The sequence below is a fragment of the Myotis daubentonii genome, chromosome 10, assembly GCF_963259705.1.
Source record: "Myotis daubentonii chromosome 10, mMyoDau2.1, whole genome shotgun sequence".
NCBI classification, from domain to species: Eukaryota; Metazoa; Chordata; class Mammalia; order Chiroptera; family Vespertilionidae; genus Myotis; species Myotis daubentonii.
Genome location: NC_081849.1, coordinates 76,432,035 through 76,456,778, shown reverse-complemented (window position 1 = coordinate 76,456,778; position 24,744 = coordinate 76,432,035). Strand labels below are relative to the sequence as shown.

General features: G+C 41.2%; 1 protein-coding gene and 1 pseudogene across 5 annotated transcripts in view; one reads left to right on the top strand and one right to left on the bottom strand.

The window, feature by feature from the left end:
* SUGCT (succinyl-CoA:glutarate-CoA transferase) overlaps nucleotides 1–24,744 on the bottom strand; it is a 576,570-nt gene that overhangs the window by 496,995 nt on the left and 54,831 nt on the right. The gene's annotated exons all lie outside the window — the stretch shown is intronic.
* On the top strand, nucleotides 2,840–4,150 carry LOC132211535 (beclin-2-like; annotated as a pseudogene).

Here is a 24,744-nt window from a genome sequence, read left to right as displayed (position 1 = left end):
GGATCCCTCAAGGGGTCCCAGATTGAAGAGGGTGCAGGCTGGGACACACCTCCCCCCCATGCACGAATTTCGTGCATCAGGACTCTAGTTTACATATAAAACCAAACTTTCCATAGCCACTTCTGACCACTAAGGTGGTGTAGCAGTTTCCGATTGCTGCTGTTACATAATACCCCCAAATTTAGTTACATATTCTTTTACAGTCCTGGAGGTCAGAAGTCTAAACTCCCTCTCACTGGGCTAATGTCAAGGGGTCAGCAAGGCTGGTTCATTCTGGAGACTCTCAGGTGAGAACCTGTTACCTATACCCTACTCCTTACAGCAGTGGTTCTCGCCCTTTAAATACAGTTCCTCATGTTGTGACCCAACCATAAAATTATTTTTGTTGCTACTTCATAACTGTAATGTTGCTACTGTTATGAATCGTAATGTAAATATCTAATATGCAGGATGGTCTTAGGTGACCCCTGTGAAAGGGTCGTTCGACTGCAAAAGGGGTCGCGACCCACAGGTTGAGAACCGCTGCCTTACAGCTTCCAGAGGCCGTCAGCATTCCTTCAGTGCATGGTCTTTTCCTCACTCACTCCACCTTCTTGCAACCGTTGTTACATCTCAAACTAGTGACTCTGATCTTCCTGCCTCTCTCTTTAAAAGACCTTTGTATTTACATTAGGTCACCCCCATCCAGGGGAATCCTCCCATCTCAACATCCTGAACTTAGTTCCCTTTGTCATAAAAGGCAGCATATGCATAGATTCTGAGGATGAGGACATGGACTCATCTGGGACCATTATTTGGTTTAGCACAGATAGTAACAAGAAAGGAATAGGACTGGACATCATCATGGTTTAACATTACTTTTCCTTTTCAACACAAGTGGGGAGGAAAGAGAGGAAACACTGGGATTTCAATGCACCTCCCCTTCTCTGTGTTCAAAGGCTGTTCTGGTCATTGCAATAGCCACTAACCACATGTGACTAATAAGCCCTGATGAGGATATGCCAAATTAAGATGTGCTGAAGGTACAAAGTACATGTTAAATGGGAAAGACACTGTAGGAAAAATGTAAAATATCTCCTTATTAATTTTACATCCATTCTCTAACTTCCACTCAAGATGGCAGAGTAGGTAAACAATGTGGCTTGCCTCCTCCCATGGCCACATCAAAATGACAACTAAATTATAGAACACCACCCTTGAGAACCACATGAAGACGAGTGGAACAGAAGTCCTATAACTAAGGTTATAAAGAGGAAGTCAAGACTAGAAAGAGGGGCAGAGACTCAGAACCAGCAGGTCCCACACCCACATGTGGCAGTTAAGAATCTAGAGGGAAATCTTGGCTCCCCAGCCCAGAGCACCAGTGAGGGAAAGAGGAGTCCTCACAGCATCTGGCTGTGAAAACGGACAGGACTCCGTCCTAGTGGGATGGAGAGCAGCTGTAAGACCCAGGTGTCCTCGTAGAGGGCCCGAGCACAGACTCCCTCCCTCCCTCACAGTCACTAAGCTCCAGCAAAGGGACAGAAGCTCAAAAAACATCAAGGACATAAAGAGTTCAAGGAACTAAAATGTCTGGCTTCAGGGTGAGGGCTGAAAAGGCAGCTCTCTTGGGACAGACCTGCTACCGGGCACCATAGTTCTTTGTTGACACCTTCCCCCACCCGGCCAGCAGGCGTAAGTGTTGGCAGGAGCCATGGTTCCTTTGTTGAGCCCTCCTCCTACACAGCCAGCAGAAGCAGGAAGTTGCCTAGTGTGAGTCTCCAACAACCTGCTGGCACTGCTCATTCCACCCTGGCGATTACCTGAGGCTCCACCCCCCCACCCCCCCACCCCCCGCCCCTAACTCACACATAGGCCAAACCCCTCTCAGTGGCTGCTGTTCAGAAGCAAATGGCCTTGGCCGGCACTGAGGACTTACCTAAATTCTCTCAAAGGTCCACAAACACCAAATAAGCAGCAGCTGACCTCAGTGTGTCCTGTACCTCTTGCTAAGTGGCACCAAGCCTGACACCAGTGGCAGGCGGCCTGGGTTACCAGCGTCACGTTCCCCAGCATCTTCAAGCCCAGCTTAGGCAGCCACCAAACACAGATCATTTTGTATGTCCTACCAGGTGGCTCCAGTCAGAGCACAGGCAGCAACTGATCTTAATCTGTGCTTCAGCCCTGCCCCCAAGGTCCTGGAAACAACACACCTGGCGGCCAGCTACAGGCTACACCAGAGCACCACGCAACTAGCTCCACAAATGAAACACCCAAAGAGTGGAGTCCATGGATAACAGAGCCCTGCTGACGCAAACCCTACTTTGTAGGTTGAGCCTCCACACAAGGCCCCGCCACTATAGTCCCAGCCCATCCTCATAGCAAGTCAATCAGAGGGTCAGTTCTACCCACGGACAAGCCAACAGAAACCAAGACACGCAATCCACACAACAAGCACACCTGGAACACATAGCTCAGGTGAAAAATGAGGCTGCACCACTGGGCACAACAAGACACGTACTACATAAGGCCACTCTGCCAAGTGGGAGAGATGTTGCAGAGCTAACTAATACCTAGAAACAAACACAGGGAGGCAGCCAAAATGAAAAGAAAAAGAACCATGTCCCAAATGACAAATCAGAACAAAACTCCAGAAGAAGAGCTAAACAAAATGGAGGCAAGCAATCTACCAAATACAAGATTTCAATACCCTGGTTATAAAGATGTTCCATGAACGTATGGGAAGAATAAACAAACTCAGTGAGAACTTAAAGAGACTGACACCATAAAATATAAGTAGTTAGAAATAAAGAATACAGAAGAAAACTTAGAGTCAACGGTGAAAGTCAAAACCTCCGCCATGTCCTCCATCCGCTTCGTTTGCCATTTCTGCCGTGGTCCCCTGAACCTGACGTGTTCCACGGAGACTTTGGGCCTTGACCTCAGCCAAGAGCCTGCACCTTTGAAACTCCCCTTAGCTCAGGGGGCGCCAGGAGCAACTCCAGAGGAAGGCTCTCCCTCCAGGATGGAGATACTAGTAGACCTTGAAGAGCTTCAGCATAGTGCCTCTGGCTGGACCATCCTTGGTGATAACAAGATTTCTGGGGACGGTCCCAGCAACTTCACCCTGCTCAGGAAGTTGGGCTCTGGGAGGACTCTCAGTAGCATCCAGAGAGCCACGAGGGGTGTTTTTGACATCCAACTGGTGAAGAAGAGCTGGACCACTCCCTGTGGGAGGGCTGTACTGATAGTCTTCGGGAGCAGCTGGACACCCCAGCTCAGGATCTCAGAATCTGACAGTCAGAACTAAAAATGCTGTTTGGAGACCAGCGATGGATGAAGTGGGATGCAAGGGAGGCACTGCAGGAGGAGCTGAAGGTCGTGGAGCTGGAGGAAGTGAGGCTGGTCCAGGAGCTGGAGGAGGTGGAGAAGAACCGAGAAAGGGCAGCTATGGCTCTGGAGGTAGCACGGGCAGAGATGGAGACGCTGGAGCAGCAGGAAAGGCAGTACTATCGGGACCTCAGTGAACTGCAATGGCAACAACTGGAATTGCAGGATGAGCTGTGGAGCGTGGAGGAACAGCTGCTATACGCCCAGACCCAGCTCACCTGGCTGAAGAAAACCAATGCCCTCAAGGCCCTATTTGAGATCTGTTGTGATGGCCCCTTGGCTATCATCAATAGCTTCACGTTGGGCTGCATCCCCACTGTCCCCGAGAGCTGCAGTGAGATCAACACAGCCTGGGGCACACGGCCTTGCTGCTCCTGGCCCTGTCTAACACAGTCAGTCTGCAGTTTCAGAAGTACCGGCTCTTCCCTGTGGAGACCACTGCTATCTGAAGTCATTAATAGACGACCCCATGGAGCTGCCCATGTTCTGCACTTGGGGGTAGAGTGCTCTCTTGGGTAACAAGTTTGACGAGGCAATGGTGGCCTTCCTGGACTGCATGCAGCAGTTCAAGGAGGAAGCGGAGAAGAGCGAGGTGGCTCTCTGCATGCCCTACACCATCCACATAGGGAAGGGTCTGATGGAAGACCCAGGAGTTAGTGAATTCTACTCCATCAGAACCCACCTGAACAAGGAGGAGCAGCGGACAAATGCACTCAAGCTCATGCTTATAAATTTTAAGTGGAGTCTCGCTTGGGTCTCCTTAAGGTATCACCATAAATAACCTAATTTGAACATTATGCCAGTGAAATATGCCAGTTAGAGAAAGAACAAACTATAGAAACAGACTCAGAGAACAGGCAGATAGCTCTGATGGGGGGTGAGGAGGTTAGTGGGGGAAAGGGATGGAAGAATTTGATAAGGGGGACCTATAATTTGATAGATAAAGAAGCTGAATTAATCTAAAAAATAATCATATTATTTTAAATTTTAGAGCACATATACTAATGTGAATAGGGGTTACGTTTTTCCAAAGTTTCCTTTTTAAGGCCTGTGTAAAGTGAATAAGGAGGTGACTCAGCTGTGAATCCAGCAAACAGAACTGATAAACAGGGTCAGACCAACCCACCAGGAGTCACAACATCTCATCAACATCATCTCATCACCTGATGAGTAAAGAATAATAGCTGACATCTGCGGACCTCCAGGGCTGCCCCACCCTAGTCCCTTCCCTTTATAATCCTGTCTCCTACACCTTACTGTGAAGACAGAATTTGAATGCTTGTAAGCACCCTTTCTTCTTGATTAGCTGGCCTTCTCAATAAACGCCTTATATCAGTGGTTCTCAACCTTCTGGCCCTTTAAATACAGTTCCTCATGTTGTGACCCAACCATAAAATTATTTTTGTTGCTACTTCATAACTGTAATGTTGCTACTGTTATGAATTGTAATGTAAATATCTGATATGCAGCATGGTCTTAGGCGACCCCTGTGAAAGGGTCGTTCAACCACCAAAGACAGGGGTCCTCAAACTACGGCCCGCGGGCCACATGCGGCCCGCCGAAAACATTTATCCGGCCCGCCAGATGTTTTTGCTGCCGCTGCCTGTTGCTGAATTTGTTCATAGTTGTTTTTTTTAACTATAATCCAGCCCTCCAACGGTCTGAGGGACAGTGAACTGGCCCCCTGTTTAAAAAGTTTGAGGATCCCTGACCAAAGGGGTCGCGACCCACAGGTTGAGAACCGCTGCCTTATATGATTCAACCCTGCCTTCATTACTGGACATAGCGACAGGCAGCTCAAACCCAATCGGGGGTTTCCCAGTAACAGATTAAGCAAGAAAAGATAATTCATGGACACAGCCAACAGTGTGGTGATTGCATGTGAGGGAGGTGTAGGTGTAAGAGGGTATGGGGGAATAAATGATGATGGAAAATAAAATAAAGGGAAAAAATAACTTTAAAAAAAGAAATAAAGAATACAATAACTGAAATTAAGAATATATTGGATTAAACCAACAGCAGACTAGATAAAACAAAAATTTGGAAAATAAAATAGCAGAAAAAACTAATCAGTACAGCAAAAAGAGAAAAGAATAAAAGATGAGGATAGTTTAAGGGACCTCTAGGAAAGTATCAAGTGTAACAATATTCACATAATAGGGGTACCAAAAATAGAAGAGAAAAAAAGCACAAGACTGAAAATGTATCAGAAGAAATATGACAAAAAAACTTCCCTAACCTGGCCAGGGAAATAAACATACATGTCCAGGAAGCACAGAGTCTGAAAGGAGCTGAACCCAAGGAGGCCCACACCAAGACACAATATAATTAAAATGCCACACATTAAGTAAAAAGAGAATCTTAATATTAGCAAGAGAAAAGGAATTAGTTCCCTACAACGGCTGTCAGCTGACTTCTCAACAGAAACATTGTAGATCAGAAGAGATTGGCATGGAATACTCAAAGTGATGAGAAGCAAGAACCCACAACAAAAACTACTCTACCAGCAAGGCTATCATTTAGAATCAAAGGAGAGATAAAGCCAGACATGCAAAAGCTAAAGGAGTTTGTCACCAATAAACCAGTATTACAAGAAGAGTTAAAGGGTCTTCTTTAAGAAGAAGAAAAAAAAGATAAAAAATATCCTACATAATAAAAGCCTAATATGCAAATCGACCGAACAGGGGAACAACTGGTTGCTATGATGCACACTGACCACCAGGGGGCAGACACTCAATGCAGGAGCTGCCCCCTGGTGGTCAGTGCGCTCCCATTAGGGGGAGCGCTGCTCAGCCAGAAGCCAGGCGGGCAATAAGGAGCAAGGGGTCCTGGACTGTGAGAGGGCACAGGCCAGGCTGAGGGACAGCCCCCCCAGTGCACAAATCTTGTGCACTGGGCCTCTAGTGAATAATAAAATAGTAATAAGTACATATCTATCAACAATTACCTAAATGAAAATTGATTAAATATTCTAATCAAAAGATATAGGGTAGGTGAATGGACAACATAACAAAACCCAAATATATGCTGACTATAAGGAACCCACAATAGGTATAAAGACAAACACAGACTCAAAGTAAAGGGATGCAAAAAGATATTTCATGCTAATGGAAACAAAAACAAAAAGAGCTGAGGTAGTAATACTTATATCCGATAAAATGCACTTTAAAACAAAGGTTATAAAAAATATAAAGAAGGATATTTCATAATAATAAAGTTATCAATCAAGCAAGAGAATATGACCCTTGTAAACATTTATGCACCCAACATACAAGAACCTAAATATGTAAAGTAAATATAGACAAATATAAAGGAAGAGAATGAAGGCAATACAGTAATGGTAGAGGACGTTAACAACCCATTAACAACAATAGATAATCCAGACAGAAAATCAACAAGAAAACAGCAGCCTTAAAAGACACATCAGAATAGATGAATTTAATTGACTATGTTTAAGACATTTCACGACAAAACAATAGAATATACATTCTTGTTTTTAAATATATTTTTATTTATTTCAGAGAGGAAGGGAAAGGGAGAGAGAGGTAGAAAAATCAATGATGAGAGAAAGTCATCAACCGGCTGCCTCCTGTACACCTTGATACTGGGGATAGAGCCCACAATTCGGGCATGTACCCCAACTGAGAATTGAACTGTGACCTCCTGGTTCATAGGTCAATGCTCAACCACGCTGGCCGGGCAGAATATACATTCTTTTTAAGCACACATGGAACATTTTCCAAAATAAACGGAATATTATGAAACCAAAAAAGTCTCAATTGACTTACTTAAGAGGACTGAATTCATATCAAATATAGTTTCCAAACAAAATTATATGTAACTAAAAATTAATTAGAAGAACAAAACAAAAACATGGAGGCTATTAGGGAGGGAGAAAATGACAGCTGAATAGACAGACCTGTCGTGCACCTCGTCCCAGGGCCAGATTGGAAATATAACTAAACTGAAGAACATTCACCAGGAATTACCCACTGAAGTGCAGCTGAGGAGACCTATCAAGGAAGAACGGAAAACACCTGGAGACAGCGCCGCCACAATAGCTCACATAAAGTGGTCAGGGGTGAGCCACATAATCAATCAGTCTGAGGGGAGACTTCATCCACGAATGGGACAATAACATTCAAGACCCAACTACAACAGGAGAACTCAAACAACTCAAGTAAGGGGCTTTCCTAGTGCCGGAAGCCAGTCCATCCTTGCTGCTTGACACAGTCGCTGCAGGGAAGAAACATCTGCACAGCATATGTTTCAAGGGACCTGGCATATATGGCATACTGTTCTTAATATGTTTGCTCCCCTTCTTAGCTCTATGTGTTTTAACCAAGGTCACCTCTCCGAGAAAGGTTGTTTCCCCAGGTGGGGATTTTTCCCTGGAGTTAGGGATTAACACGACTAAGGAAGGGAATAAATCAGTAAAACCCCTTAACTAAGTGCCAGGCGGGTAGTTAATCACTTTAACTACGAACAATCACGCTTAAGCTACATAATTTTTACGTAGAATAATCTCCATCAGTTACTTCCTTGTAGCTTAACAGAACAATAGAGTAGTGACCTTGGAATGGAGATAACAAACGCCCTAACCTTTGGAATAGAATGGATAGGATTAAAATCAAATGGTATAAATACAGATGTAACAGGAGAATAAAGAGAGAACCTGGCTGGAGAACCTGATTAGAGAACCTGGCTAGAGAACCTCCTCGCTATGCTGATCAACTGAACGCTGTCTCCTTGTCATTCCTTCTTCGCCGACTCCGTCCACACCTTTGGGAACCCCTGACCTGCTGGGGCTGGACCCCAACATCCTAGAGCACCCAACACAGGAGATCCCACTGGGTCTCACAAAACACCTGCTATATAAGACCAGCCCACAAAGTCTGGGAGGCATAACAGTTTGATTTAATACATAGAAACAAAAACAAAGAGACAGCAAACATGGGGAGACAAAAAACACCCCCAAATTAAAGAAAAGGAGGGATCACCATAAAAAATAACTAAATGAACTGGGGGCAAGCAATTTGTCAAATAAAGAATTCAGAGTAACGGTAATAAGGGTGCTCAAACAATTCAGTGAGAACCACAAGCAACTTAGTGAGAATTATAAGGAAATTAGTGAAAATTATAAGGGACTTAATGGGAGCTACACCAACTTGAAAAGAGAGGTTGAAACATTAAATAAAAATCAATTGGAAATGAGGAATGACATATTTGAAATAAAGAACACCCTATAAGGACTCGAGAATAGACTATAAGAAGCTGAGAACCAAATCAATGAATTAGAAGACAAGGTAGAAAAAATATCCAGTCAGAGTAGCAAATAGACAAAAAAATTAAAAGCAGGAGAGTCTAATGAAGCTTTGGGACAACATGAAACATGACAACATTTGCATTAAAGGGGTATCAGAAGGAGCAGAATCTGAGAAAGGAGCAGAGAATCTATTTGAAGAAATAATGGCAGAAAATTTCCCCAACCTGGTGAGGCAACCTGGTCACTCAAGTTCGGAAAACACAAAGAGTCCCAGCCAAGATAAACCCCAAAAGACCCATACCTAAGCACATGTTAATTAAAATGGCAAACATTAAAGACAAAAAAAAATCTTAAAGGCTAAAAGAGAGAGACAGAAAGTTATCTACAAGAGAGCTCCCATTAGACTGTAGGCTGACTTCTCAACAGAAACACTTCAGGCCAAAGGGAATAGCATGAAGTATACAAAGAAATGAAAACCAAGGGTCTAAAACCCAAGACTACTCTATCCAGCAAGGCTATCTTTCAAAATTGAAGTTGAAATAAAGAGCTTCACAGACAAAAAAAAAAAAAAAGGCTAAAAAAGTTTATTACCACAAAGCCATCACTGCAAGAAATGCTAAAAGGACAGTTTTAAGAAGAAATAGAGAGAAAGAGAAGAACACAGGCATAAAGAATAAGAATGGCAATAAATAATTACCTATCAATAATAACTTTAAATGTAAATGGCTTATATGCTCCAAACAACATACAGTAGCCGAATGGATAAGGAAACATGACCCATATATATGCTATCTACAAGAGACTTACCACAGAACAAAGGACTCACACAGAGAAATGAAAAAAAAAAAAAAGCTGGATAGCAACACTTTTATCTGACAAAGTAGACTTCAAAGTGAAGGCCATAACAAGAGATAACAAAGGACAGTGCATAATACTAAAGGGAACAATGAAACAAGAGGATATAACTCTGGTAAACATATATGCACCCAATACAGAAGCATCCAGATATATTTTAGAAGTTCTGGAGGATTTTAAGGGAGAGCTCAAAAGCAACACAATCATAGTAGGGAAGTTTAACACCCCATTGATATCACTGGATAGATCTTCTAGACCAGTGATGGCAAACCTTTTGAGCTCGCGTGTCAGCATTTTGAAAAAATCTAACTTAACTCTGGTGCCGTGTCACATATAGAAATTTTTTGATATTTGCAACCATCGTAAAACAAAGATTTATATTTTTGGTATTTATTTTATATATTTAAATGACATTTAACAAAGAAAAATCAACCAAAAAAATGAGTTCACGTGTCACCTCTGACACGCATGTCAGAGGTTCGCCATCACTGTTCTGGACTCTAGTGAAAAACTTAATGTTTTGTCCTGAAATCAGGAAACAGAAAACAGTATCTGCTCTTTCTACTTTTTTCAACACTAGAGCCCCAATTCATGAAATTCATGCACAAGTGGATTCAGGGCCGATCAGGTTCCCCGCCTCCCCACCTCCCCGCCTCCTCCTTCCCTCGCTGCCAGTGTCCGCCACCACCCACCCCTGGTTACCCATCCCAGCCCAGGGCCCAGCCCTGATTGGGCAATCAGGACCTGCCGGCCAGGGGAGAGACCAGGGGGTTGGCTGGCAGGCCCTGACCAGGCAATCAGGGCCTGCCAGCCAGGAAGAGGGGCCAACTGCCACCACAGTGGGCAGGCAGCAGGCCAATCAGGGCCTGCCAGCTGGGGGAGGAATGGGGGAGGGACCCGAGAGGTTGTCCACCGGCCCCAAGGAGGGAACCAGCCCTCTGCCCCCTTGGGAAAGGAGCCGCATCTGCTGCCACCCACCCTTGGTTCACTGTCCCAGCCAAGGGGTCTGGCCCCAATCGGACGATCCAGGCCTACCGGCAGAGGGGAGGGACCAGGAGGTTGGCCAACAGGCTCCATTGGCAATCTGGGCCTGGGGGATGAGGGCAGCTCCTGCCCCGATCACCCCTCAGGAGCAGGGAGAGGTGAAGAAGCCCTGAGGGGTGATCGGGGCCAGCAGCCACCACTCACACCCGCTGACAGTGCTGAGCGATCAGGGCCGGCGCTGGGCGCTGGCAGTGGGTGCAAGCGGCAGCTCTGGCACTGGCAGCAGGTACTAGTGGGGCTGGCACCTGTAGCAGGTGTGAGTGGCGGGTAGGCCCGCAGCATGCAGGAGCAAAGAATTTTCAGTAACCACCAGAGGCTCGCCCCGATGACAGTGACCGGCGCCCCACCTTGGTCTGGCACCCCCGCTCACCTGCTCCACCATCCCACAGTGGCCAATGCCTGCCATGTTCTGCGCACGCCCCCTGGTGGTCAGCGCATGTCATAACAACCAGTTGTTCGATTGTTCGGTTGTTCTGCCTTTTGGTCCATTTGCATATTAGCCTTTTATTATATAGGATTGTTGGGATTCTTTCTACCCAGGGAAATTAGACAAGAAAGGAAACAAAAAGTGCCCTGGCTGGTGTAGCTCAGTTGGTTGAGCATCATCCTAAGTGCCAAAAGGTCACCAGTTCAATTCTTGATCAGGGCACATACCCCGGTTGAGGGTTCAATCCCTTGTCAGGATGCATAGAGGAAACAACTGATCAGTGTCTCTTTTACATCAATGTTTCTCTCTCTTTATCTGTCTCTAAAATCAAGAAAAAACATTTTTTTAAAAAGAAGGAAAGAAAGGCATCCATGTTGGAAAGGAAGAAGTAAAACTATCTCTATGCATAGATGGCATGATCTTGTATATGGAAAAATCCTAAAATATCCACTAAAATACTCTTAGAACTAAAAAAGCTAGCCCTACAAGGTTCTAAGAAACAAAATCAATGTACAATCATCATCCTAAGTTCTGTGGCTCAGTGCTGATCACACTACTTATTAAAAATCATTCTCCCCAAAGGACAAGCCAAGATGTATCTCTGTAAATCCCTCTTAGGAGCTAAAACATACTCCCCAGACATCCTTATTCGCCATAACATTGTCAGGAATAACAGCGTTCCTGGCACTGGGCACTCAATAAATATTTAAGTGAATTAATGCCGGGAGGACTTTATCCTCTTAGGGAGAGTAGAAGCACAGCACAGTCTGCATTCAGTCTGAGTTCAGGTCCCAGATCTGCGACTGACTGGCTGTGTGACCTAGGCCAGGTTATGTTGCTATTCTGCTTCCTCCTCAGTAAAACAGGAATAATAAACTGTTTGGGGAAACAAATTAGTGAATATATGCAATGTGCTTAGAACAGAGACTAGTATAAAGTAAATGTGACATAAGTTTTACTGTTATTAGAGTCACTCTCAAAAATTCAACTTTGACAAATATAAACAGCCTAAATAATGCAACATCTACTATAACATCAGGAAGTTTATGGCACTCTCCCAGTGCTACACCTTGGCAGACACTGTTAATAATCACAGCACTCTTTTTCCAGAACCTGTCTCAAAATTCTCAGTACGCGTCTCCAGTCAGCCCAGATGGCAGAAAACATTAAAGCTGTTTGCAGTCTTGAGTTGCTTCTATTAACCATTCTACCAAAACTGCACCAGAACTCAACTCTTGCTCTACAGGTTTGACCTTGTACCATGCCAAGAAATTCCCTCCCCCAAAAAAAAACAGGCTATCACTGATTCCCAACTTCTAATGTGCCTACTGGCCATAGAATATTGAGTTACACCCCATGTTTATTCTGCAGATGAGTATGAACAATGGCCAGTGACAATGTCAACTTCTAGGGAACATCTTTCAGTGGGTCACAGTGGCATTTTGCCGGTCCCTAGAACTTGCCATGGTTTGTACTGCTTCGGGCCTTTGCATGTATTGCTTCCTCTACCTGGAATAATCTTGCCCTGGCTAAAATAGGTGACCCTGTTATCTTTATCAAAACTGTTTATTTCCTTCTGTGAATTTATCTCTTGTTACTTGGTTTACCGCCTATTATTTCCAACTACAATGTAAATTGCATGGGGCAGGGCACTTGCTGAATTATTTATCACTTATTGTAAACTCTGGCAAATAAGGAGAAACAGGTATAAATGGATGGGTGGATGGAGTTAGACAGATAAATGGATTCTGTTAGTACAAATTTGACTTAATTTCTTATTCCCTAAAGTGAGTATCAATAGGTTAAAAAAATAAAGACCATAATAATAATCTTTAAGGTAAAAAATATATTTAGTAGATGGTATTTACCACAACAGAAAAGTATATTAAAGCATTTTTTTTTCTATGAAAATGTTGGAAACCAACCCAGTTTCCTTTAGCCCTCAGTCATCTAGAAAATGAAATCAACCAGAATATCCAAATTGCTAAGCACTCCAGCTAATCAAGATATTATAAATTGCTGATATATAACGACTCTAGGCTGCAAAACATTTTAAAATTACTCACCATTATACCTAATACACATTCTGTTAATAACTAAAATGATTTTCCTAGAAATTAAATCTCAGCTACCATGCCCGATGTTAGTGGTCTACTTAGCTACAATGATGGCATAATAGTTGAGGCCAAATAGACACATTCCACTAGGAATCAGCTGGTCTATACCTATGGCAGATAAACAGTCACCCTTAATTATAAACAGCCTATATAATGCAATATCTACTACTTAATTTGTCAATAAAAAATGATATGATCACTACATTTTATTCTACATAAAATTTTCTGATTCTAGAAAGGACAAAGATGGAGGTGAAACTGATTAACAGCAAAAACGACAAATTTTTCTAACTCTAGTAATAGAGAATATAGGTGATTCTAAAACTGTTAAACCCACCTTTAAGAACAATTAAATTTATTTTTCTATAAGAGTCTACAAAGAAAAAATCTAACTTCAGGGAGTATTTGTCAATACCAATGGATCTTTCTCCTATTTTATATCTTGATCTTAATTATGTTTCTATTGTTTTAAACATTTTAAAAGCACCAACCTGTTTTAAAGTACTGTCTAACAAGAGAATTAAGTTAGATTACAATAAAATTTATTTTCCCATTTTATTCTCTTCTCCTTTGAGATATCCTCCACTAATAATTATTGATTACTATTACTTACAAGCTCTTGTTTGTGGCTTACATATAAAAATATGCAATGCCCATGAATATAACTAATGACTTCAATTATACAAAACCAGAGAATCCTACCAGCATACCTGCATTTCACTGAATCTTCTTTTAAAAATGGTGAACCATGATTTGTATTGCAGTCACCTATATTCAATCTAACCAACAGTATTTAAAAAATAAAATAAAATAAAAAATTATCTAAAGTACTTTGTACCTTTCCTTGGAAGTCACCTGATTTTTTCATTGTGTGTGTGTATATCTTTATCTTCCTGGTTGCTCTTCTTAATATTAGGCAAATGTTAATATCCATTTGTATGCCCTGAACTTAAATTAATAGACAGCGGGAGGCTTCAGAGAGAGTGCTCATTAAAGAATGGAAGCTGGACTAGGATGAAAAATTGCCAACAGGCTGACAAGGGCCTTCAAGGCAGGAATGCATCGGGCTCCTCAAAAAAGGAGGTTCAAATGCATACTGACAGTTCCCTGACTTCTTGAACTTCCTCATATTATCCTTTTTCCCCTCTCCCTACTCCAGTTCTCTCCACTTCGTTGGTCATATACCACTGCCTCTCTACCTTTCCTTTTTCTATTCACCATTCAGCATAATCTCAACTTTCAGCTCCCACTCCCTTCTTGGAAGCACAAGTGTCTTTCCTCACAGATTTAGCACATTCTAGAGCTGACTTACCAATTTAGCGTAGTGCTTAAGGCCCATGATACTTTAGAGTGGGGGGGGGGGGGGGGGGACGACTTCAGGCCTGTGGGACATAAAATGCCCTTGAAATGATGTCTGGCCCTGCGGAGGTATTAGAGGTGACTGAATTAAATGCTTAACCAAAAATAGCACGCTAATTTTTTAAATTGTTAATTTTGTATGGCCCGTGAATGGTGTTATAAATATCCAAATGGCCCTTGACAGAAAAAGGTTCCCCACCCATGCTTTAGAGGTACAAAAGAGCGTTTAATTTTAATTTCTTTTGAAATCAGAAGGAAAAAAGTGAATGCAATAATGTTAAACACATAATAATGAATTATGTTTATCTTCATATCAATGCAATTATAATTCTTAATATTTTTATGGAGAAACGTACCCACAAAGGCAGCATTTTCTAGGGCCCACAGGAGTCATAATGGGCCCTGAATTCCTCTGAATGAGCTCAGCCTTACAGCCCTCCCCACTAGCCTCAGGGGGAACACCCAGACCAGAGGTAACTGTATGAGTATTTATTTCAAAACCTGATTTATGGTGATGGTTGCATAACTCACTAAATTTACTAAAAATTATCACATGGTCACCTCAAATAGGGTGAATTTTATGGTATGTAAAATATAACTCATGAAAATTGTAAAAAAAGATATAGCATTTTAAAAAAAGCAGAAACACAGTTGCATCTAAAGACACAAAAAAGATAAATTTCAGATTACTATACTTGTTTGAAATTCAAAAGTTTACCCATAAAATTGTGCTATAATAATGGGAGTTAAAATTTTATGTACCCTAAATATAAACAATATTACAAACATGGAGAAAGAATAGTGACAACAAAAATGCCAAAACATTCTGTATGTGAAATAATTATTTAAGTTTGGTGCTAAAAAAAAAAACAAAAACAAAAAACTAACTCATTGTAGTAGTAATTATAAGAGCCTGGTTGCAATTAAGTACAGGAAGGATATTAAAACTTCCAATAGATATTTCTGTAAGCCACAACAGAAGAATAAAAGCAACAGAATAATTGGAACCACATCCCAAACCACTTCCTTGTTATTTACCAATATTATCTAAAGAATACTGTTTAGATGCTGATGATAGACAATCTTTAGTTGACAACTTTAAATCATATTAAGATTAAAAAAAAAATCAAAGAATTTTATGAAAAGGGTTAAAAGTTTATAGCCATGAAACTTCAAAAAAATTGATGCCCACTATAAACCACTTCCCGGCCGCTGTCATATCTGTGCAATGTAATGGCTTTGTTGTGGCTGAGGCAATCATCTCTGAGGTAATAATTAGCTACTATCCAAATCAGTGTAATTTGTCTATTGTACATTAGATCACGTTTAAGAGAGGAAATACAAAATTTCATCTTTAGCAGCTGATATTAAATGTTATAAACATTCATTTGTAATTCTATAATGTAATAAAAATGAGTAGAAAAGTATGTTTTTTACCACTGTATGAAATCACAGGCATTCTTCACCCGGGTAAAATGAGGTGCTAATATAATCTACTTCATGCAGGTGAAAATTTATATTAAAAAGAAATGAACACAGTTTTTAAGGGAGAAGTTTCCTATTATGTTATTTGTAAACTATCTGCAAATAGCACTTTCCATAATGCCATTTTTAATTATTTTGTGGTTTGGTTTTTGAATCTGGAGTATGTGAATGTTATCTTAAATGAAAAGACTAAGTGAAGTTAGTCAAGATTTCTGTATTATGAAAAGTTATAATAATTATGATAAAATCAGTCAATAACCAAATCTCAGCACATTTATAACACTGTGAAATATTTTTATAATCTAATAAAATTTATACTAGTCATCAGCAGAACACTTTCAATTTACAAAGAATTTTTTATATCCATTATTGAATTAGATCCTTTAAACAACACAGTATAGTATTAGTATACTGAACATTGGTGGTTGGTTCCCCAATGTCCATTTCCCCTTCCTCTGGCCAAAAAAAAATAACCACACCTTTCTTTGCGGGAAATCACCTCTCTATAGTCATAGCCCTATGATTTGAGTGAAGTTAACCCCAACACTAGTGCCAGGAATTGCTTAAGGCAATCAGCCTACTCTTTCAGGCCTCATTAATAGGTTCAGGAATAGTCATTTAGCCCTGTGAAAATGTATGGAGACAAAGAAATGAAAGAACAGAACAAAACTCCAGAAAAAGAACTGAACAAAATGGAGACAAACAATCAACCAGATGTAGAGTTCAAAACATTGGCTATAAGGATTCTCAACAAACATAGGGGAAGAGTAGATGAACTTAGAACTTCAACAATGCAATAGGAAACATAAAAATATAAAACATAAAAAGAACCAGTCAGAAATGAAGACTACATTACATGGAATCAAAAGTGGAGTAGATTCAGCAGAGAATCAAATCAAAGATTTAGAAGATGAGGAAGTAAAATAGAACAGCAAAAGAAAAAAATCCAAAACAATTTAGGATAATATAAAGAGCCTCTGGGACAACTTCAAGCACACCAAAATTAGCAATGGGGGGGGGGGGGGTAGTTGGGGGTGACACAGGGAGAAGAGAGTAAGGATTTGAAACCTATGTGAACAAAGAACGATGAAAAACTTCCCTAACTTGGTGAAGAATATAGACATACAAGTCCAGGAAGTGCAGAGTCCCAAACAACATGAACCCAGAGGTCCACACCAAGACACATCATACTTAAAATGCCAAAGGTTAAAGAAAAAGAGAAAATCTTAAAAACAATAAAAGAAAAGCAATCAGTTACCTACAAGGGAGCTCCCATAAGGCTGTCAGCTGACTTCGCAACAGGAATGTTGCAGGCCAGAAGGGAGTGGCAAGAAATATTCAAAGTGTTGAAAAACAAAGACCTATAACCAATATTACTCTACCCAACAAAGCTATCAGTTAGAAACAATGGATGGATAAAGAGCTTCCCAAACAAGAAAAAGCTAAAAGACTTCAACATTACCAAATCAGTATTACAAAAAAATGTTAAAGGATCTTCTTTAAGAAGGAGGAAAAAAATAAAAAACACTAATAATAAAATGGCAATAAATACCTATCAGCAAATAAAGGGTGTCCCAAAATTCATGCAAGAAATAATTTTGAAATAAAACACTGGTTTATAATTAAAAATTGTAAATTTTTTATTGATTCATAAAGTATACAGTATAGGGTTATGTATAGAATAGCATATCAGGTGAATGGCCTCCACAGCTTTGCTGGCACATACACACTCTTTTGTTGAAATTTTCCATGATTGTTTTGCATAAATGCGGCTGAATTTCGTTGATGGTCGTGGGCTTGTTGGCATAAACCTTAGACTTCAAAACCCCAAAGAAAAAAGTCCAATCGCATGATCTGAGTGGCCAATTCTGATCACCAAAACGGGAAATTACATGACCAGGAAATGACTCATGCAGTAATTGAATTGTTTCTCGGGCTGTATGGCATGTGGCACCGTGGAGGCCATTTACCCAATATGCTATTCCATACATAACCCTATACTGAATACTTTATGAATCAATAAAAAATTTACAATTTTTAATTATAAACCTGTGTCTCCTGTCAAAATTACTTCTTGCGTGAATTTTGGGACACCCCTTACTCTAAATGTAAGTGGATTAAATGTTCCAATCAAAAGTCATATGAAGGCCGAATGGATAACAAAATAAGGCCTCCATATATTTCACTTACATGTGGAATCTTAAAAACAAAATAAATGAACAAGCAGAACAGAAATGAACTCATAGATATAGAAAACATTTTGACAGTTACCAGATGGCAGGAGGGTTGAGGGAACAGGTAGAAAAGGTTGAAGGAATTAAGAAATACAAATTAGTAGTTACAGGTTAGTCAGGAGATATAAAATCCCGCATAGGGAAGATAGTCAATACTATTGTAATAACTACGTATGGTGTCAGATGGGTACTAGATATATCAGGGTGATATAAGTTATATAAATATCTAATCGCTGGGTTATAAACCTGAAACTAATATAATATTGTATATCAACTGTAATTAAAAATAAAATAAAATATTAAAGAATAAAATATTAAAGTAAAAATTTAAAAAAGAAATAGAAAAATACTGTTTTCAATCTCCAATTGGTTGAATCTGGAGATATGAAACCCAGTGATATGGAGAGCAGACTGTGTACTTATTGGGGAAAAAATACACGAATAAGTAGACCCATGAAGTTCAAACCCATGTTGTTCAACAGCTAACTATATACAATGGAACATTTTTCAGCCAAAAAAAAAAAAAAGGAAAGTCTGCCACTTTCGGCATCATGGATGAAGCTTGACGGTATTATGTTAAGTGAAATAAGTCAGACAGAGAAAGACAAATACCATATGATCTGACTTATATAACAGGGTATAGGGTATTAAAAACAAGCTTCACAGTTAACTAACTAACCAAGAATTAAAAATACTAACAAAACTTATAGTCTAAAATATTGATAGTTTCATATTAAACATGTTACAGGCAGCAGCAGTTCCAGTTCACCTTTTCGCCAACTTCGACCACAGGAGTGTAGCAGATGCCAATGGCTGGCCAGGCCTGTAATATCCTGTCCCCAGAAATAAAACCCACAGAGAGAAAAGATGCCAGACACTGACTCCCATGAAAGAGAGCATCGAAACCACCCGATGAGAAACTACGCATTGCCAGAATTCCTTAGTTCCCTTCTTTCCACGATTCCCCCTATAAAAGCCCTTTTGCCTACCCTGAGATATTAAGATGGCTATTAAAGCATAAGCCTGCTATCTTCTCAGGATGTCGGTACCGAAATAAATCACTTTCCTTTCATCAGCACCTGGGTCATGTGTTTGGCTTCATGGTGTCAGGCAAAAGAACCTGAGGGTTGTTTGGGCTGGTTTCACTTACATGTGTAATCTAAAATATTTTTTTTAATTTAAAAAAGAAATACCAAGCTCATAGATACAGAGAACAGACAGGTGGTTGCCTGAGGCAGGGGATGAGGTTGGGCAAAATGCGTAAAGGGAGTCAAAAGGTACAAACTTCCAGTTATAAATAAGCCATGAGGATGTAATATACAGCATGGTGATTATAGTTAATGTTACTGAATTGTATATTTGAAAGTTGCTAAGAGAGTGGATCTTAAGAGTTCCCATCACAAGAAAAAAATGTTGTAACTGTGGTGACAGATGTTAACTAAATATTGTGGTGATCATTTCACAGTATATACAAATATCAAATCATTATGTTGTCGATGTGAAACTAATATAATGTTACATGTCAATTATATCCCAATTTTTAAAAAGGTGGTTCATTAATTTTAAATGCACTAATAATCTTAGCAACCTCTGGTTATGTTAGTTTGCTACAGCACAATAGGCTAAATCACTGCTACTGCCGGGAGCCGGTCCATCCTTGCTGTTTCAAAGGACCTGGCATATATGGCATACTGTTCTTAATATGTTTGCTCACCTTCTTGGCACTATGTGTTTTAACCAAGGTCTCCTCTCTGAGAAAGGTTGTTTCCCCGGGTAGGGATTTTCCCCTTAAGTTAGGGAGGGAATAAAACCCCTTAACTAAGTGCCAGGCGGGTAATTAATCACTTTAACTACGAACAATCATGCTTAAACTACATAATCTTTACTCCCTGGAATGGAGATAAGAAACGCCCTAACCTTTGTAATAGAGATTGATAGGATTGAATCAACTGGTATAAATACAGATGTAACAAGACAGCGACACACAGAACTTAGAAGACAGAACCAAGAGAGACAGAACCTAGGCACAGAACCTACACAGAACGTTCTCTAGAGACAGAAGAACTTCGCTGGAGAGAACATGGCAAAAGATCCTGGACAGAAACTGGCCTCAGAACCTAGAGACAGAACCTAGCGAGAGAACATGGCAAAAGATCCCAGACTGAACCTGACTACAGAAATTGGCAAGAGAACCTGACTAGAACCTGGTGACTGAACCTGGCTGGAGAACCTGGACAGAACCTGGCTGGAGAACCTAGCGAGGGAACATGGCTACAGAACCTGGCTGGAGAACCTGGAGAACCTAGTAAGAGAACATGGACACAGAACCTGGCTGGAGATCCTAACCAGAACTTCGCTGGAGATCCAGACCAGAACTTGGCTGGAGATCCTGGCTAGAGATCCTGGCTAGGTTGCTGATCAACTGAATGCTGTCTCCGTGTCATTCCTTCTTCGCCGACTCCGTCTACAACCTTTGGGGACCCCTGGAGCTGCTGGGGTTGGACCCCAGCATGCTACCATATTTGCCAAAAGCAAATCATATCAACATTAGTTGTTTATCAAGTACCCTAACTCAATGGCTCTCTACCTTTTTCTAGCAAACCTAGGGGCCATGAGACATATCCATTGGTAACAACTGATCTCCCACTGATTTCAAAAGATTGGTTGAGTCTGCATTTGACAAATACTAACTGAGCTGGGCTGTGAGGATACCAATGAAAGCAAGAACAAATATTATTCCTGCCCTCCTGGAACTTACAGTCTCAAGGAGTAACATGAACAATAAATATAGACACACACCCAAAAGGGCTGGTATATATGCATTAAGTTTGCCCTTACTGTTCCCTCACTTGAAACAACCCTAGCAGTGATTCTACCTGTATCCAACCCCACCCCCAGAAAAACCACAGAACCACAGACTTTGACATTGTAAATCACTGTGTTAAGTGCTGGAAGAGAATTAAACTCCACAATACTTTTTCCAAAGCTAATTAATTAATCATTAACTGCTGGGAGCCGGTCCATCCTTGCTGTTTCAAGGGACCTGGCATATATGGCATGCGGTTCTTAATATGTTTGCTCACCTTCTTGGCGCTGTGTTTTAACCAAGGTCACCTCTCGGAGAAAGGTTGAATCCCCAGGTAGGGATTTTCCCCTGAAGTTAGGGAGGGAATAAAACCCCTCAACTAAGTGCCAGGCGGGTAATTAATCACTTTAACTATGAACAATCATGCTTAAGCTACATAATCTTTACTCCCTGGAATGGAGATAAGAAACGCCCTAACCTTTGTAATAGAGATTGACAGGATTGAATCAACTGGTATAAATACAGATGTAACAAGACAGAAAGAGACAGAACTTAGAGACAGAACTCAGGAGACAGAACTAAGAAGAGAGAACCTACAGACAGAACCTACACAGAACCTACAGACAGAAGAACTTCGCTGGAGAGAACATGGCAAAAGATCCTGGACTGAACCTGACTATAGAACATGGCAAGAGAACTTGACTAGAACCTGGTGACTGGACCTGGCTGGAGATCTGAAGCAGAACCTCTCTGGAGATCGAGACCAGAACTTGGCTGGAGATCCGGGCTGGAGATCCTGGCTAGGCTGCTGATCAACTGAATGCTGTCTCCGTGTCATTCCTTCTTCGCCGACTCCGTCCGCACCTTTGGGGACCCCTGGACCCGCTGGGGTTGGACCCCGGCATCTGGCGCCCGAACAGGGACCCCTAGCTAAGTGCCCCACTCTCGGGACGGATAGGACTCCACCATAGGAAGAGGGTGGATAGTCTTCGCCAACTCCGTCTACACCTTTGGGAACCCCTGGACCCGCGGGGGTTGGACCACACCTTTGGGGACCCCTGGACCCGCTGGGGTTGGACCCCAGCATCTGGCGCCCGAACAGGGACCCCTAGAGCCTAGGCATAGAACTCAGAACTTAGAACACAGAACTCAGGAGACAGAATTCAGAACACAGAACTCAGAACTCAGAACTTAGAACACAGGGCTTGGAAGACAGGACCAAGAGAGACAGAGCCTAGGCACAGAACCTACACAGAACGTTCTCTAGAGACAAAAGAACTTCGCTGGCGAGAGCATGCCGGAGGATCCTGGACCGGGACTGGCCTCAGAGCCTGGAGGCGGAGCCTGGCGAGAAAGCATGGCAGGGGATCCTGGACTGAACCTGACTGCGGAGTTTGGCAGGAGCGCCTGACTAGAACCTGGTGACTGGACCTGCCTGGAGAACCTACAGAACCTGGCAATAGAACCAGGCAAGAGAACCCAACCATGCTGATCAGCTGAACACTGCCTCCGTGTCATTCCTTCTTTGCGACTCCGTCCACACCTTTGGGGACCCCTGGACCTGCTGGGGTTGGACCCCGGCAATTAACATATATGTAAAGCAATCTAGGTAGAGATCAGGAGACATAAGTAGAGTCCCAAATCCAGGCCCAGCTACGAAATTTGTTAAGTACTGGAGCAAAATAAAAAATGTATGGCCTCTTGTTTAAAATGACTAAGAATTTCAAGGCAATGACAACAAAACATTTAAACTAAGCCTAGGGCCCTCTGTGACTTAACTGGTCACACACCCATGAACTCTTCCAGGCATCCATACTTATTGGATGTGCAACCATTAGCCAGTCACTTAACTAATTTCAGGTTCCTTACAGATGCAAAATTAAGGGAAGGAAAAAAAACTTCAGCTTCTTCCCATAACTAACATTTGTGTTTCGCTGTTAAGGAGACAGATCATTTAGAGAGAGTTCTTTTACCATGTTATGTAATCATTAAAATTCTGACTGTGACTCAAAGCTAGTGTTGAAAACCCATACATAGTATTTCACTTTCACATACTTCTTTAATTTTGCCTAAGAGAAAAAAAAATCTCCAAAGCAGTATTCTAAGTTTATTATTTTCCCATGTATGCCATTTAAATATGAAATACCCAACTGAGGTCTCTGTCTATAGAGTAATTTTCCTTACAGTAAAATGTTTACTTGTATAAATTAAACATTTTTTTTGCATCCCTAAAAAATTACCTAGTCAGAATCAGCTTCACATATGGTACAGCAACTTGGTATGCTCTAGTTAAAAAGAGGCAAAATGTCCATTTGAAAGAGAGTTAACACTTTTATTCCATTAGTTTAGTATTTAGTATAACATAACTGATAGCTATCTAAACCAGGGGTTCTTAATCTAGAGTCCATGGAACGAATTCTGGGACCTAATTAACCTGAATGGAAAAAAATATATATTTCCTGGCTGGTGTTGCTCATTGGTGAGTGTCAACCCATGGACCAAGAGATCACCAGTTCAATTCCCCAGTCAGGGCACATGCCCAGGCTGCAGGCTCAGTCCCCAGTAGGGAGCATGCAGGAGGCAGCCATTCGATGTTTTCCTCTCATCAATTTTCTACCTCTCTATCCCACTCCCTAACATTCTCTCTAAAATCAATAAAAACATATTTTAAAATATTTGTAATAAAAGAAAAAAACATATCTTTATTTTCATCAAACTCTAAACAAAGTTTAGCATTTTCTTCAATTATGAAGATAGGTAACAAATCAACAAACACAGGACAGGTACCATAGTAGTACCCATGACTTGATCACTAATAAATAATATACACATTTTCATATCATACTATAGTTATTGCATCTATTTTAAATGTTGTTTATGCTCAATACCTCAAATGACAATAGTTATTGGGCTCACTATTAGATCTTGTGGTTTAATGTAAATGGTATAACACATTAATGTATACAGTATGAATTATAAATGATATAGCAAAAATTTGTTTTTACATTGAAATAACTACATTTCAATGTAATTGGCTTCCTGTGTACACCTACCTATATCATTTTTTATATTTAAAAACATAATTCTGAGAAAATGTCTACAGGCTTCACCAGAATACCCAAAGGGTCCAAAGCACAAAGAAGGTGAAGAAATCTTGGTCAAAATAAGTTACAGAGTTCATCTATATATATAAAAGCCTAAGCAACCAACCAACTGAACAACCGAACGACCAGTTGGTAGGTCACTATGACATGCACTGACCACCAGGGGGCAGACGCTCAATGCAGGAACTGCCCCCTGGTGGTCAGTGTGCTCCCACAGTCAACCTCCCATAGCCAGCAAACCTCCCTCGATCCCTCCTCCAGCCAACCAGCCCTGATAAGCTCCGATAGGGCTGGCTGGCCAACCTCCCACAGTCCCTCCCCCCAGCCAGCCAACCTCCTGTGGCTCCTCCCCCCAGCCAACCTTCCACGGGGTGATCAGCCCCAATCTCCAGCCAGACCAAGGGACCCCCCAACCGTGCACAAATTCATGCACCGGGCCTCTAGTGTGACAATAAAATAGAAACACTTATACTCTTGTAATAGATCTATTACAATAAAAACCGTCTCTAAAATCTAGTTCAGTGGCAATGTCTACATACAACAAAATTTTTGTGGTTATTTTAATATGACAACAATTAAATACATCAAAACAAAACAGCTTTTTGTTTTTTTCTGTTTTGTTTTCTATTTTTCCAGATGTGATCACTGTATGTAGTATGAAAAAGTATAACCCAGATA